Genomic DNA, 15703 nt, shown 5'->3' with positions numbered 1-15703 from the left:
CATCCTCAGACCAGAGCTTCTCTGAGCAGCACAGACAATGCGACCTTCCCCAGGGGATCCTCAGGGGACTGGACTCTTCATTACTTCCTCCAACTCTTATACTGAGATGAATTTCCCAGAGAGTGAACCTGCACTTCACAACTCTCTCTGAACCAATCCAGTTAGGGCAAATCCTGCTCAGCCCGGTGGATCCTCTTAAGCAGAACCAAATAAATGAGCAGAAAGTCTGAATAACTGGCCTTTTCTTCTTAAAGCCAATTGTTATCAGAATGGATACTTCCTTATGATTCTTCTAGAATATTTAACTAAATTATCTTATGGTCTCTGGAGAAAGATGAACTCTTTTACTCCCAGATGTTTTCAGGGTGATAGCCACACTTCCTTGCCTTTTGCAGAATTTTGGGGGTGACAAAGTACTTACATACAAATCATATGATTTCAGTTCAGACACTGCAGACCATCCTGTGATGTGTAAAAACATATTTTTAAAATATTTTATTTTTTATTAGAAATGAGAATCTATCAATAGATGAATGTATTCATTTTCAAGTTAACAGAAAACTCACTCCAGTGGACATACAAATAAAGGGAACTTAATGGCATAGAATTGAAATATCCAGAGGAAATATGTACCAGTTTTGGGTGCAGTGTCATCATTACTATAGCTTAATTTCTCTGTAATTTTTTTCCAGTTATTTTGAAAGTCAGATTCATTCTCAAGCTGGCTTCTTTCATGATTGCAATATGGTTACAGCCAACAATGCTTCATAATTTCTTATTCACATTCATGGATTGGAAAGAGCACTTGTGTTTCTACATTTCATGCAAGATTCTGGAGATTTGCTTCAGTTGCACCTCCATAGGTCACATGCGCACTCTGGAACTGGGGACTGTGACCAGGGGACTAACGATGCTGATTGGCTTCAGTCTCTCAGACCTGACTCCTATTTTGGGGCTGGGAGTCAATTTCCCCTAAAGCATATTGGTGTTGTTAAGGAGAGGGAAGAGGGCACAGATGCTATCCAGGCAGCTGATGCATTTCCATGCCAGATCAACATCACAATTGGAAAAACTGAGGATTGGGTGATTTATTAAAGGGCATTTGGTTACTTGGCAGTAGAGCAGAGTCTGGAACCCAGACTCACATCTTTGTACTCTGAGCTCTTTCCAAACACCAAATTCTCCTTACCCTTTGCCAGTGCTGAATCTGTCATGTTCCTTTTGTCAGAAGCTGGGCAGCTATCAGCAGAGTAAGATTTTAGAGGTGAGGGAAGGCCTCCTTTATGTCTTGCTGATACCAAAAATTTCACATAATTTCCTCCTTTTAGATTATAGCATTGCTCATTCATTCATCAACAAATTTTCTTTGAGTCAGGAACATTTGCTGGCCTAGACCATCTGGAAACTTCTCTTTTAATCAAGAGTCTTTTAGTTGCAAGTAATCGAAACCTAATCAAGCTAGTTTGAGCAGATAAAATAGGAGAGGGTTTATTCTAAGAGTACAGAATGCTCCATCTCATCCCCTATTTTCTCACAAATGACAACATAATCTTATATGATGACATGTTTAATAAATACACACACTGCTTATTGAAAATATTGATTGACCCTTGAGGCCTCTGCAGCCCATTTGGTAGCTCCCATTTGTCTTATATCTGGCTTGAGGGAACTTCAAGTGAAATCTAACCCCATCTGCATGCTCTTCCTGCTAGCTCATTTAGGCTTAATTAGATGGATGTGTTCAAGAAAAGGGAAGGGACTGAGAAATTTCTCAGAAAGAAAAGATAGGTGATGAATCAGAAATCTGGATGGTGAAGTGTGCTCCCCTCATTTTCCAGCTTTATTCAGTGGCTGTAACCTCACCGGCGTGCCCCTTTGGTACTGAGCTTGCATTCTGACTCTGGTCCCACTGGTGCAAGCACGAGACTACTGAAGGCTGCCGAAGGTGTGTTGGTTTCAGTGTTTCCTCTGTTTACTCCCATGCAAGAACTGAGACCATGGAAAAATGTCTTGGCCATTCAAGTATTCAGACACTATCCAGAGAAGGAGAGGACTCTTTGTGTCTTCATAAAAACACTGGACAACTCTGTTTGGGGGATGGTAAGAGAGTTGTCTTCCTATACGTCTTGATTAAATGAACTTGAATGAACCTTTCCAGTCTATGGATTCCATAATTTCCTCCTCATTCCAGAAGGAGAGGAGGCCAACACTGAGATAACTTGATGAGTAAGCAAGTATCTTCCCCCAAGAATGAATTAATTCCTTCTTTGCTCCCCCAACTAGTTCTGTACGGTTTCTCTGCTCAAACTGTGCAGCATCAGAACCAGCTGAGAGCTTGCTGGAAATATACAATTATGTGCTGCATCCTAGACCCTGAGTCAGAATCTGTATTTTAGAAATATTCTTGGGTCTTCACATGCACATTAATGTTTGAGAAGCACTGCTGCAGAAACGGCTTCTATAGCACCCCTGGTTCTTTGTTGCACTCATTTGATTGTTTGTCTGTGTCCAGAAGAAGGGCCAAGGTCAAGTCTACTCACCAGTGTGTCTCTATCTCCTACATAGGCCCTGGTAATAAGGGATATTCAATAGCTACTGGATGGATGGAAAAAACAAGTTCTACTGCCTGTGAGAGAGGCTGCCTATCTCAGTGGAAGGATGCTGGGGCCAGAAGGAAAGGGCAAGTTCACTGAGCAGTATTGGTGTCATCAATATATCCTGAGCTTTGTGTGAGGTGGTTTACCTACATTATACAGTTCACTCTACATGAAACATGACCAGGCAAGTATTTATATTATCATTTCACAGTTGACCAACTGGTGCTGCTACAGTTTGAACCTGGAACAATGCCTTTTCTTTCCTGCTGCACTGCCATTCAACATTTGTATGAGTTTGCATTTGCCACCTGACCCTCTGGCCTCTACTTTCTGCATCTGTGGCAGAGCCTTTGGTACTCTGCTCATCTCCACCCTCGCACTCACTGTTCCTGCCAACAGCTTCAGTCTCCAGAGAGCCCACAGCTTTGCCCGAGGACTTCCCCCAGTCTCAGGAGCATACTTGTCCTGTGTGCAAGGTGAACCCTGTGAGGTAGCTACTGCTATACTCTGCAGATGAAAAATGAAGCTCAGAGAGGCAAAGTGATGTGCTAATGGTCCCCCAGCTGGTAATTAATAGAACTAAAGCTTGGACCTATTCCTGTATGATGTCAAACCTCATGGTCTTTAAATACTTGTGTCCCCAAATTACTTGGGTTATCATCTGAGATCATGGATGTGAAGATGCTTTGCAAAGGTTAGAAGTTCAATTGTTGTTAATATGTTTCTAGAATAGGCTGACTTTGTCAAAATCTTTTTCCCACCTCAAGGCAGTTAGGACAAGTCAGCCAGGGTTTGACGTCCCCCCATAATGTTCCCCATACCTATAGTTCTTTTTCCACTCTTGTTGCTTATTTAGTTTGCCTTTATTTCAATTCCCTAGCTTCTGTTGTTGGTTCTTGTGATACAGTTTTCATTTTAATGTTCATAGTTTTGATCCTCCTTTTTCTAAACAAGTCCCTTTAACATCTCATATAATAGTGGTTTGGATCTAATGAACTCTTTCAGTTTTATTTTGTCCTGGAAGCACTTTCTCTGCCCTTCTATTCTGAATGACAATTTCACTGGATAGAGTATTCGTGGCTGTAGGTTTTGGATTTTCATTACTTTGAATATTTCTTGCCAGTCCCTTCTTGCCTGCAAGGTCTCCCTTGAGAAGTCAGCTGATAGTGTAATTGGGACCCCTTTGGACATGATTCTTTTCTTCTCTCTTGCTGCTTTTAAGATTCTCTCTTTATCTTTAATTTTTGACAATTTGATAATAATGTGTCTTGCAGTGGTTCTCCCTGGGTCCAGTTTTTCTGGAACTCTCTGTGCTTCCTGGACCTGTAAGTCTATTTCCTTCCCCAAGTTTGGGAAGTTCTGCTTCATTACTTTTTCATATAATTTTTCAATTTCTAGTTCTTCTTCTTTGCCCTCTGGCAATCCTATAATCTATATGTTCGATCTCTTATAGCTGTCCCAGAGGTTTCTGATCCTCTCCTCACTTTCCTTGCTTTCTGTTTCCTCTTTCTGCACTGGTTGACTGTTTGTTCCTTCCCTATGTTCTGGTTTGTTGATTTGATCTCTGGATTTTATTTCCTCACCACTTGTATGTGTTTTCGTTCATTTCAGTATGAGTGGTTTTCAATCCTTTCTTGTCTTGTTCCAACTCTTTTGTTAATTCTGTAAGCCCCCTAATGACTATAGCTCTGAATTGAGCCTCTGAAAAGTTTCTTATTTGTTTGTCTGTCAGATTTTTCATCTGTTGCCTGGTGAGCTGCGTTGCAGGGATTTCTATAGTTGTCTGCCTCATTTTGACAGATTTGTGTTTTGCTTTGCTTCTTGGGCCGGCTATAGGGGGTGGAGCCCATGTACTCGTCACAACCCCGGGACCAGCGGCGATCTGCAACCTTTATTGTGGCGCTGTGGTGCTTTGTGTGGGAGCGGGGGTCCAAGATGGATTCCTGCCATTATTCTCCACTGGGAGACTGGATCTGTCCTCCCACCCTCTGGGCCTTGCTGTCCAAGGCAATGTGGGGGCTGCCTTTCCCAGCGTTGGGGGCACGAGCTGCCGGGGCTCGACTGCAGCCGGGATTGCTCTCCCTGCCACTGTCCCTGGTGCTACTGCAAACAGCGCCGCCTGGGTTCTCACCCCTCCTACCCATCCGACGAGCACCGCTAGTTTATAACTTCATATGTTGGGCTTCATGTAGATTTATTTTCTGGAATTTCTAGTTATCTTTTGTTGTGAGGTAGTTGTATTCCTTTATAGTTGTAGAGGGAGACTGAGCGTGTCAGTCTAAGCCTCCATGTTGGCTGGAAGTCCCCATAATATCTGAATCCCTTTCTTTATGAAATGTTCTGGATGTTGAGCTTTAGCACTTTGATTCTGTGCCATTGGGAGACGGTGTCTGAGACTGCCCCCTACCCAGGTCTCTATGACACAAAGGTGAGGATCACTGCCACATCCTCTGCCACCATCCTGTTTCGCATCTCACTTTTGAGGACCTGAAGTCATGCACCTCTTTCACACCCAAGGAGAATGAGGTTTCTAGCAGAGCCATAAAAGGCCTCAGGCAGAAAGGACCTGGGGGTATGTGCAGGGCCATCCTTACCCTTCTGCTCTGTTAGCAGAAGGATGTCTGGACCTACAACTCTTTCAGCCTAAGGTGATTTGCAAATTGCTAGCAACATTGGATGCAGAATTCAAGTGTTTCTGTTCATGTTTTCACCATTTTCCATTCTGGTTGAATATAGTTGAGCTCCTGTGATAGTAGTACATCTAAATCATAGATTTTCCTGCTAATACTGTTCTGAAGACCAACCCAGCATCACTCCACTCTTGGCCTTAGCTCTGCAGACACCAGGTCCACCAGGGTCCTTCCTCACTTGGAGTTTAAACCACAGTCATTCCCCCCCCCCACCCCCCCCGCTTGGCTATTGAGAAAGGACCAAGATTGGCACCCAGCTGCTGGCTCCTGCTTCACCCCTTGCAAGCTGAGAGGACCTGGAATTCTGTGTCCAGAATCAGGCATCTGCTGGACTTCGGTGTTGGATATATTTGAACATCTTGTCCACAGAGAAGAAAGGCCCTGCTCTACAGACCTCTGAGAGCACTGAGATGTGAAGACAGGAGGCATCACCCCACAGGCAATCAAGGGAGAAACTGAAGCTGATCATTTTCTTTTTCTTTTTCTGGTAGCAGCCTTTGCTTTCCTTCCCCCTCTGGGGAAATTAGCTCTGGCTCAGGAGAGAGGGAAAATAAACAAGCCTAACCTGAAATATGCATTAGAATTCAGCTATTTTTGGAGGTTCCAAGATTGAAAATGACTGAAGGCTAACCAGTTCCCATCTGCCCTGAATTAACTTTCAGAGGCTTTGTGGAGTGAGTGAGGGGCCCATGCTCATCAGAACACTGAGCTAAGATTGGCAGTGATCTGTGGATCTGGTCAAAAGTACTGTGGCCCTAATAAGTCCATTCCTCTTAGTGACTGGCTCAGAGGCGAGGCAGAGAGGGAAGCTGTGTCAGACGGAAACATGGATTTGAAAATAGGGAGCCTGGGCTCTCCCCTCCATGACACTGTTTCCCCATGAGTGACAAAGCAGGAACTTTGGACACCTTTTAACCTACTCTCTGCATCAGAAGGGTGGGAGGTCTTGCTCATCTGCATGAGGCTATGAGTTTGCTAAAGGCAGTGGTTACCTGTGCTGGGGCCTAAATGCTTGTGTCCTCCTCCCCAGCCTCTCATACTGAAGCACTAGTTGGGAGATGGGCATTTTGGGAGGTGATTAGGTCATAAAGGTGGAGCTCCATGGTGGGATTAGTGACTTTATAAAATGAGGAAGAGATCTAGCTCCTGCTTTCTCCACCAGGTGAGGACAAGCAAGAAAAAGGTTGTGTGCAAACAAGGAGTCCCTCACGAGACACTGGATCTGTTGGCCCCTTGATCTTGGACTTCCCAGCTTCCAAAACTGTGAGAAACAAATGTTTCTTGCCTAAGCCACCCAGTCTATGGTATTTTGTCGTAGCAGCCCAAATGAACTCTAATCTCTCTCTGCAAGAAAACGTTTAATCTCTCTGCATCCACAGCTCCTAGTAAAATGTCTGGCATGTAATAGGAGTTCAATGATCTTTGCTAACTGTGGAATAAAATTTGTTGTTTTTGCTGTTGTAGATATTACAGGTAAGGGTGTGTGGGAGAGGTAACTTTTGGAGTGGGACTGGTGTAAGAGGAGAAGGAGAATTTCTAGGTGTCTTTGAATTGCCCAGCCCCATGGGATTCACCCTCTTTTAGCTCCAGGACAATGTCTTTCCCAGCAGCACACTTATTCTCAGCACAGTTAATACCTAAAATAACACATACAACATTAAACATTTAACGTTATTCAGACTTAAATAGGATCAGTTCTATTCAAACACTTGTATGAAGGACCTACTGTGTTCCAGGTGACGGTGAAGATGAGAGAGTAACCACATTTTAAGTGGTCAGTAGCCACAGCATTGAACAGTGCTGATGTACAATAGAGCATTCCCGTCATTCCAGAAAGTTCTGTTAGACAACACATATCTAGCTAGACCTTTTGTCCAACCTCAAGTTCTTAATGAATTCAAACTCAACTTCCTGTCTATTCTTTATGGAGATGGTAACTATTATATAATCATTTCTCTTATTTACAGAGATGTCTATTAAGTCACCCATGATCTTTTCAGAGCTCCCCACTTTTTTCTCTATAGCACTTCTCATTACCTGTTTAGATTTCTATGGCTTGTGTAACTAATTACCATAAACTTAGTGGAGAAAAACACAAATTTATTATCATGCACTTCTGAGGGTCAGAAGTTTGAAGAGCCCTGGCTGGAGTGGCTCAGTGGATTGAGTGATGACCTGCAAACCAAAAGGTTGCTGGTTCAATTCCTAGTCAGGGCACATGTCTGGTTTGCAGGCCAGGTCCCCAATGGCAGGGGTGTGAGAGGCAACCACACATTGGTGTTTCTCTCCCTCTCTTTCTCCCTTTCTTCCCCTTTCTCTAAAAATAAATAAATAAAATCTTAAAAAAAAAGAAGTTTGAAGAGGTCTCAGTGGGCTAAAATCAAGGTTTTAGCAGGGCTGCTTCACTTCTGGAGGAACTAGGGAAGAATTTGCCCCCCCCCCTTTTTTTTGGCCTTTTCCTCTAGAGGCCAGCTGCATTCCTTGGCTTATGGCCTCTTCCTCCATCTTCAAATCTGGCAATGGGCATTTGTGTCTTTCTCCTGTCACATCACCCTGATCTCCTATTCTGTATCTTTGTCCACTTTAACAGCCATTGTAATTACACTGGGCTCACCTTGATAATTCAGGACAATCCCCCCCGTAATTTAGCAACTTTAATTCCATCTGTATTCCTCTTGGCCATGTAACATAACATATTCAGAGTCTAAGAATTAGGATGTGGAGATCTTTGGGAGGTCATTATTCTGTCTATCACATTATCTTTTGTTTTAGAAGAAAGCACAGCAAAAGAAATATAATTCACATCTGTGGAGCATGAGTGGCAGGTCAGAGATAATGCTTTGTGATTTGAAAAGTAGTGTAGCGTGGACAAAGGAGAAGCTTTCTGGAGTCAGACTGCCTGGCTTTGAGTCTCTCATTGTGAACTTGGACGAACATTCCAGAGTCTCAGTTTTCTCACCCGTGAATGGAAATAATGACAGGAGCCACCTCACATAGTCATGGTGAGGATTAGAAGAGATAATGCATGTAAAGACTTGGCAAATAGTAAACCCTCAAATGTCAGTTGCCATTTGGAAGCTAAAAATGTCTTCACGTTATGATTTAAATGTGTTCTAACTTTGAAAATAGCTCCAAATTCTATTTATGTTAAGAACCATATTCTGTTCTTCTTTCTTGTGTGTGTGATGGCCCCTGGGAGTTGGGTGGTCATATAGTGCTGTTCCAAAGGCCATGATAGGAGGCTGGGTGACTCAAAGAGCCTTCCTTCTGTCGTATGCCAATAAACTTGGGACTGAAAGTTCAAACGCATGTCATACACCTACAAATATAATAGAAATACTTTTGTCATCTTGAATGCAATGAAATGTGCTAGTGTTGATGGATTTTAGAAAATTTCTAGAATTCCTGAGTTTAAAAGAATCTATTTGAACAATTCTAATGTCGTCGTCGTCGTCGGCAGCCGTCCGTCTCGAGAGACGATGGTGTAGCTTCTTAAGAGTCTATCTGCACCGCCGAGAATGGCTGTGCAGTCCGACTCGGGAGTGACACGGTATCTGTCTCCTCCCGTGTTGAATCGACATCTTGCGATGACGCTGGAGTGTCCTCTCCAGTGAAGCTGAAGCTACAGAGCCTGGGCAGGGTGATATGGAGGGTCTGCTGTTGCCCATGCAGCAGACCCCCCCCTCTCTTCGCAGCTGAAGGGTCCAAGGGAAAGACGGAGTCAATACAGCTTGGCTTCAGGTGCGCCGCAGGAGTTGCCGGTGTTGACTACAACGTCAAACTGCCTTAGGGACTCCGGCTCCGGATTTTCTGTCGGGGTTTACTCCCTTAGCCTTTCCCCTGAAGAGGTATGCCGCAAGGCAGCGGAGGTTTTTTGGAGTCAGAGTTTCCTTCTCTGATGTGCCCTGACTGGAAGATCGAACCAGCGACACTTAGCTCGCAGGCCGACGCTCAATCCACTGAGCCAAACCAGCCAGGGAACAATTCTAATGATGCTTAAGTATTCCCTATAATAGTCTGCTAAAATAGTTATCCCTGTTTAAATGGCCCAGAAATGGCAATTGCACTACCTTAAAAAAAAGGCATAGGTAATACGTGCACACAGTATAACATTTTAAAGGCTCTACATCTTCAGCAGTGCAGTTTTCTTCTCCAGAGTGAATTATTAGTATTGGTTTCTTGTATGTCCTTCCCTATATATTCTATGCATTTACACTCTATTCCTCTCTCCGCATCCCCTGTCGTAATACCAGCTTACTGTACATACCATTCTGTGCCTACCCCCAATTCCCTGGTCAATTTAAAAAACATATCTTGGAGACTGTTCTATATTGCTATGAAAGCAGTATTCCATTTTAAGGATGTACCATAACCTATCTTACTAACCACTTACTTATAAGGTTATCTGCGTTGTTTCACTGTTGCAAGTAATACTGCAAGTAATCTTTGTATTTACAACATTTTAAACAAATTCAAGTATGACTGTAGGATAACTTTTTCTAGTGGAATTGCTGGGTCACATAGTATGCGCATATTAAATTTTAAGATTGAGCCACTGTCAGTGGGAAAGTAAACTGGTGCAGTTACTATGGAAAACAATATGGAGGAGTTTCAAAAAATTAAAAGTATAACCACTATACAATCCAGCAATCCCACTTACAAGTAAATAGCTGAAGGAAATAAAATCACTATATTGAAGAAATATCTGAATTCACATGTTCATTGTAGCATTATTTACAATAGCCAACACATGGCAACAACCTTAGTGTCTATTGGTAAATGGACGAATAAAGAAAAAGAAAATGTGATATATATACAAATGAATATTATTCAACCACAAAAGAAGGAAACCTTGCTATTTGTGACAACATGGATGGAACTTAAGTGTATTATGTCAGGTGAAATAAATTAGACAAGAAGATTAATACCATAGGATCTCACTTATATGTGAAATTAAAGAAGAAGCCATAGTCACAGAAACATAGTTGTTTCCAGAAGCTGGGGGAGGGTGGGGGAAATGAGGAAGTGTTGGTCAAATGGTACAGACTTCCAGTTTTAAGGTGAACAAGTTCTCTGCTTTCTTTGGCAGCACATGTATTAAAACTGAAATGATACAGAGAAGATTAGTTAGCATGACCCCTGTGCAGGGGTGACACACAAATTTGTGAAACATTCCATATTAAAAAAAAGATGAACACATTTTTCAGATCTAACGTACAACATGGTGACTGTAGTTTACAATAATATATTGTATGCTTTAAAGTTGCTAATAGAGTAGATAGATTTTTTAAAATATGCTTTATTGATTATGCTGTTACAGTTGTCTCAGTTTTTTCCCCTTTGTTCCCCCCCACCCAGTGACTCCCCCCTCCCTCCAGTTGTCCCCCTCCCTTAGTTCATGCCCATTGGTTGTGCATATAGTTCTTCTCAACATCTTCCTGTCTTAAAGTAGATAGATCTTAAATGTTTTTGCCACACACACACACACACACACACACACAATTATAATTATTTGAAGTGATGGATATGGTAATTAACCTTATTATGGTAATCATTTTGCAATATTACATGTATCAATTTTAAAAAGTTTGTGCCAAATTTCTCTTCATAGTTTATCAGTTTATCTTCCCATCAGCAATTATGAGAGATATTTATTCAGCTAAAGATGACTGCCCCACAACTTTAATTATTATCAAACATTTTAATTTTGGCTAAATATAAATTTTAAAATGTGGTATTATACTTTTAATTTACATTTATCTTATAAATAATGTGCATGAGCATATTATATGTTACATTTAAGAGCCATTCATATTTTCTTTATAAATGAAGAACACTTGGTCATTTTTCTATTGAGTTATTGGTCTTATTGATTTATAGGACTTCCTTATTTTAAAAAAATGACCTTTTCTTTAGGTTTGTATAAATATTTTTCCCAGTGTATCTTTTTAAACTTGTGGTTTTTAAAGGCAGAAATTGCTTATTGTTTAAATATTCCTTTATTTAATATAGGGATTCTGCATTTTAGGTCATCCTAATGTTTGCTCTTCATCAAGATTTTATAATAAAATTTCCTACTTTTTTTTTTTTTTTAGTGTTTTAATGGTTCTATTATTTCATGTTTAAATCTTGGGTCCATCTGGAATTTGTTTGAGTGCAAGGTGTGAAATAAGGATTCAACTTTCTGTCTCTCCAGATGGTGCCCCAGTTGTTACCATTTATGGAGCAATCTGTCTTTCTCCCACTGATATGCATGCAATGCCATCATATATTAACATCATGTATGTATTTGGGTCTGTTTCTGGATTTTGTCTTCTGTAATTCTCTACCATTTGGATTCTATATTTGGTCTTTAGAGCCCTCCAATGCCCTTTGTCCCAAGTCCCCCAAAACACAAGAAAGGAAGTACCTGCTCAGTTGACAAGATTCTAGACTTCTGTGATGGTTCTATATGGGACAAAACTCATGCTTGAGATGGTAACATTAGAAAGAAAGGCATAAGGATCAGGAAATTCCTCTTCACTATTAGGTGAATTCATATTCCCTTAGGATTCAGTAGTTTCATATTGCCACATTGGGAAGATAAAATAAAATATGAATTTACCTCCTCTCTTGTGGAGAACCATGTGATGATAATAATGGAGATATCAATGATTATAACTACCCTTCTAGTGGTGCTAGGCAATTTAAATAGATTATTTTTATTGATCCTCCCAGCAACTGATAAACTAACATTTTTGTTCCCATATTACATAAGAAGGAAGTGAATGGAAATGGAATTTATGAGATAACACACACAAAAATATCAGGTGTAACTGATTCCAAAGCTAGGACTCTTATATATTCTGTAATGCAGGACCGCTGGCACAAAATAGCCAATAAAATCCCACTTTTTAAACTTATTTATTTCTTCATTAATTCATTCTATAATTACTTTTGAGCACTTGGTCACTATTAACAGGAGTCAAGGGACAAGCAGGTGGCATAAATTAATGAAGTTGTCCAGATGGTATACAACAGGAAGTGATGAGAGCACATGCCATATCCGAGGTTGGTAGGTGTCCCTCAGCCCAGACCATTGTTGAAAGGTTAGCCCAGTGTTGCCCAGTCTTCAGATTCTCAAAAGGAAACAGGAATCTAGATTTTTATGTGAAATCTCCCAATTTGTAGATGTCAACAAATTATAAAAACAATCAATATATATTCTTTAAAACTCAGTGCTTAATTCTAAAAGTCTCCTGTAGATAGTGAATTAAACAGATATTTATTCAATAAAATATAACTCAGCAATGGAAGGGAATGAATTTCTGGGACATGCACAAAAAATAAATAAATCTCAGAAGCTCTGTGCTGAGCAGAACAAGCCAGATACAAAAAAGCACATATAGCATACATCTATTTATTTGAAATTCTAGAACAAGCAAAATTAACCCGCAATGAAGGCAGCGTTTGGCTGGGAAGGGAGTGAGGACACTTTCAGGCATGGTAATAATATTTTGCATCTTCACAGGGGTTTGAATTATAGTGATACATGCATTTGTCAAAATCTAGTGAATATACACTTAAAAAGTATGTATTTCAATATATGTGAACTGTATAAAAAAAGTCAATGAATAAATATTGAACTCTAGTTAATGGCAATCATGTTGAAGTACTTAGGAAGAAGTATGCTGATGTATGAAGTTGACTTTGAGATGAACTAAAAGTAAGATGGATTAATAGGTGGATGAAGAATGAGTGGAGAAGAGTTATATAATACATCAAGTTGAGTAAAATGTTAATGAGTCAATGTTGCTGTGTATTTTAAAACCTTTACAATAAAACGTTTGGAAAAATTAGCAAAACCAAAAAATAATAAAAAAAATTATGTATGAGCTTAACGCACACACACATGCGTGCACGTACACACACTATACCATCATGCTTCCCGACCATTCCATTACATGGTGTTGTCTCAGCAAGTTTACTATATGGGCATTGTTCCTGCAGTTCTCCCACCCACCTTCCACAGGGCTTGATTGATCTGGCACAGTTCAGTGAATGAATGTATGAGAAAATTCATCACCTGTTGACATCATTTACATTTGTCCAACATGACCTGTCTGAGATAAAAGTGAGCTGGCCTCCTTTTCATTAATCAAGGGGGAAGAAGGAAACTATTTTGGTGACACAGCTCTTCAGCTCCTCCTGCTAATCCATCTTGCCCCATCAGCATTCTCTCTCCTCATGGAGGTTAAATTCAGATGGGACAAAGATTAGCCCAGTGCAGTCCATTCATTAGAGAACAGGGTTTAGGAATTGTTAGCTGCCTTGCTTTGGCTGAGCAGGCATGGTCTTCATTCATCCACAGCATTTCAGAGCAACTGGCTCTGTCTGGGTTGAAAACCCATCATGTGCCCTTGGCTGTTGTGATAATGGAGCATATGACCAAGCAGTGTCTGAGTCTTGAAGGCACCACTAGAACTGCAGGGAACAGGGAAAGTAGTTTCTTCTCTAAACACACTCTCTAAAGTGGCACCTTTTCAATAATTTTAAAAGGTAATTATCATTATAAGAGTTATTAAGATTCTGATGCATACAAATGAAAGGAACAAGGGTCACTCTTGTAAATATGTGATTGATGCATCAGGGGTCAAACCTGCAGGCATTTAGAGATTGTAGTCAAAAGGCTGCACACCTTTCCCTCACTAGTTGAATTATTTATTGGAATATCCATTCCCATTCCCTGAAGGCAAATGCTGCTTCCTCCTTCAATGACATCATACTTTTGACTTAATTTGGTCAATCAATCAAGTGTGAGCAGAAGTGACATGAGTCATTTCCAAGCAGCAGATTTAAGAGCCATGTCCTCTCCCCTCTGTCAAAACAATGTTTCAGATTGTGGCTGTTCCAGGTCCCAGAGACAACAGACATGGAGCACAGCCATGGCTGGCTCTGATGGACATGTTAGATGAGAGAGACACAAAGATTTATTATTGTCAAGTCACTGAGCTTTTGGGATCATTTGTTACTGCAACATATCCTAGATCATCTTAACTGATTCACTCACCAATCAGCAAAGGAGTCTTCTGCTCAAGTCCCATAGACAGATGCTTTTGACTTAAGACTTCTTCAAAAAACTTCTGCCTAGTTTTGAAACAATGAGAACTACACAGTATAAACTATCTTGGATAAAGATAAAGGTAAGACAGTTTAGGTGTGATTACATATTGGGAGGGTGGCTGCTAAGGGGCTATGGGAAGAGACCACACGGGCTTGTAAAGATGGGCATTGCTGTTAGGGACAGGGGGCATGGGGCAGTGTGGACAAGTAGCCTAGGATTTAACAGACTGGATCTACTCTTCTGTACCTGTATGGCTTTAAAGAAAACCCTTGGCTTCTCTAGTCCTCTACTTACTAGACGGGGTTGTTGTGAACTAAGTCATATGAAAGAGCAAGGTCAATGATAGGGCCTACCATTGGAGTTCATGTTGTTTTCCTCCTCTTCCTCATTCCCCTCCTCCACGTTTCCTTCTTTTCCCCATTGATGTGAATAATAACATGAAGGAAGAGTGGGAGATTGTATGTGTAGCATAGACAAGGCATGGTGTGCCTGAAGGTTCCTGCCCTAGGGAGGTGCCTTGTGTTCAAAGTTTCTGGAAGACACATTTGGATGGCAGCTTGCCATTTCCTGGCTGTCTTAACATTTTTCAGTGTGCAGGTCAAAGCAAAGTTGGGTAAAGACATAGATCTCTCCTCAAAAAAAAAAAAAAAACCTTTAAATACACAAAACAAAATAATTAGAATTACAAAGAACTTGATTTTATTGTTGGCAAGATATTAAAAAATACAAATTTTAATATGATAGCACACATTGTTATTAGTGCACTATATCACTAGATCTATTGGCAGAGCTAATATTATCCATATTTGAGGGTTGTGTTGAACACAAATAATATTTTGTGATGTCTATAACAATTGCGATGTGATGGGAAAATATCCCTGGTGACAAAGTCACAATAAAGTAAGGAAATGAAAACTTTCAGCTGTAGGTTATTAAAAGTGTTTTCCTAATTATTTCCCATTCAAATTTATGGACTGTTTAAATCTATCAAAACACCACGAGAGTATGTGGACCCCAGGTTAAGAACCATTGCACTAGCTTCATTTTCTTTCTTTCTTTTATTTTATAAGTATATTTTATTGATTATGCTGTTACAGTTGTTCCAGTTCTTTTTCCATTTGCTCCCCTCCACCCAGCCCTCCCTTGTCTCCAGCAATCCAACCCCCCTTAGTTCATGTCCATGGGTCGTGCATATAAGTTCTTTGCCTTACCCTTTCCTATACTATTCTTAACTCCCCATGTCTATTTTGTATCAACAAATTATGCTTCTTAATCCCTGCACCATTTCCCCATTTCTCCCTGTTCCTCCTCCC

At 40.7% G+C, this 15703-nt stretch overlaps 1 non-coding gene across 1 annotated transcript; it reads left to right on the top strand.

Moving 5' to 3' along the window:
* The first annotated feature begins 10360 nt into the window (after positions 1–10360).
* Positions 10361–10471, top strand: LOC150009288 (U6 spliceosomal RNA). Its single transcript, XR_016511489.1, has one exon. It is a non-coding gene; the product is annotated as a U6 spliceosomal RNA (small nuclear RNA).
* The last annotated feature ends 5232 nt before the right edge of the window (positions 10472–15703 follow it).

Source organism: Furipterus horrens, unplaced genomic scaffold (assembly GCF_987537825.1).
Source record: "Furipterus horrens unplaced genomic scaffold, mFurHor1.1.pri manual_scaffold_5, whole genome shotgun sequence".
In the NCBI taxonomy this organism is placed as follows: Eukaryota; Metazoa; Chordata; class Mammalia; order Chiroptera; family Furipteridae; genus Furipterus; species Furipterus horrens.
The sequence above is the reverse complement of the archived record's forward strand: the minus strand, read 5'-3'. Positions and strand labels throughout refer to the sequence as shown.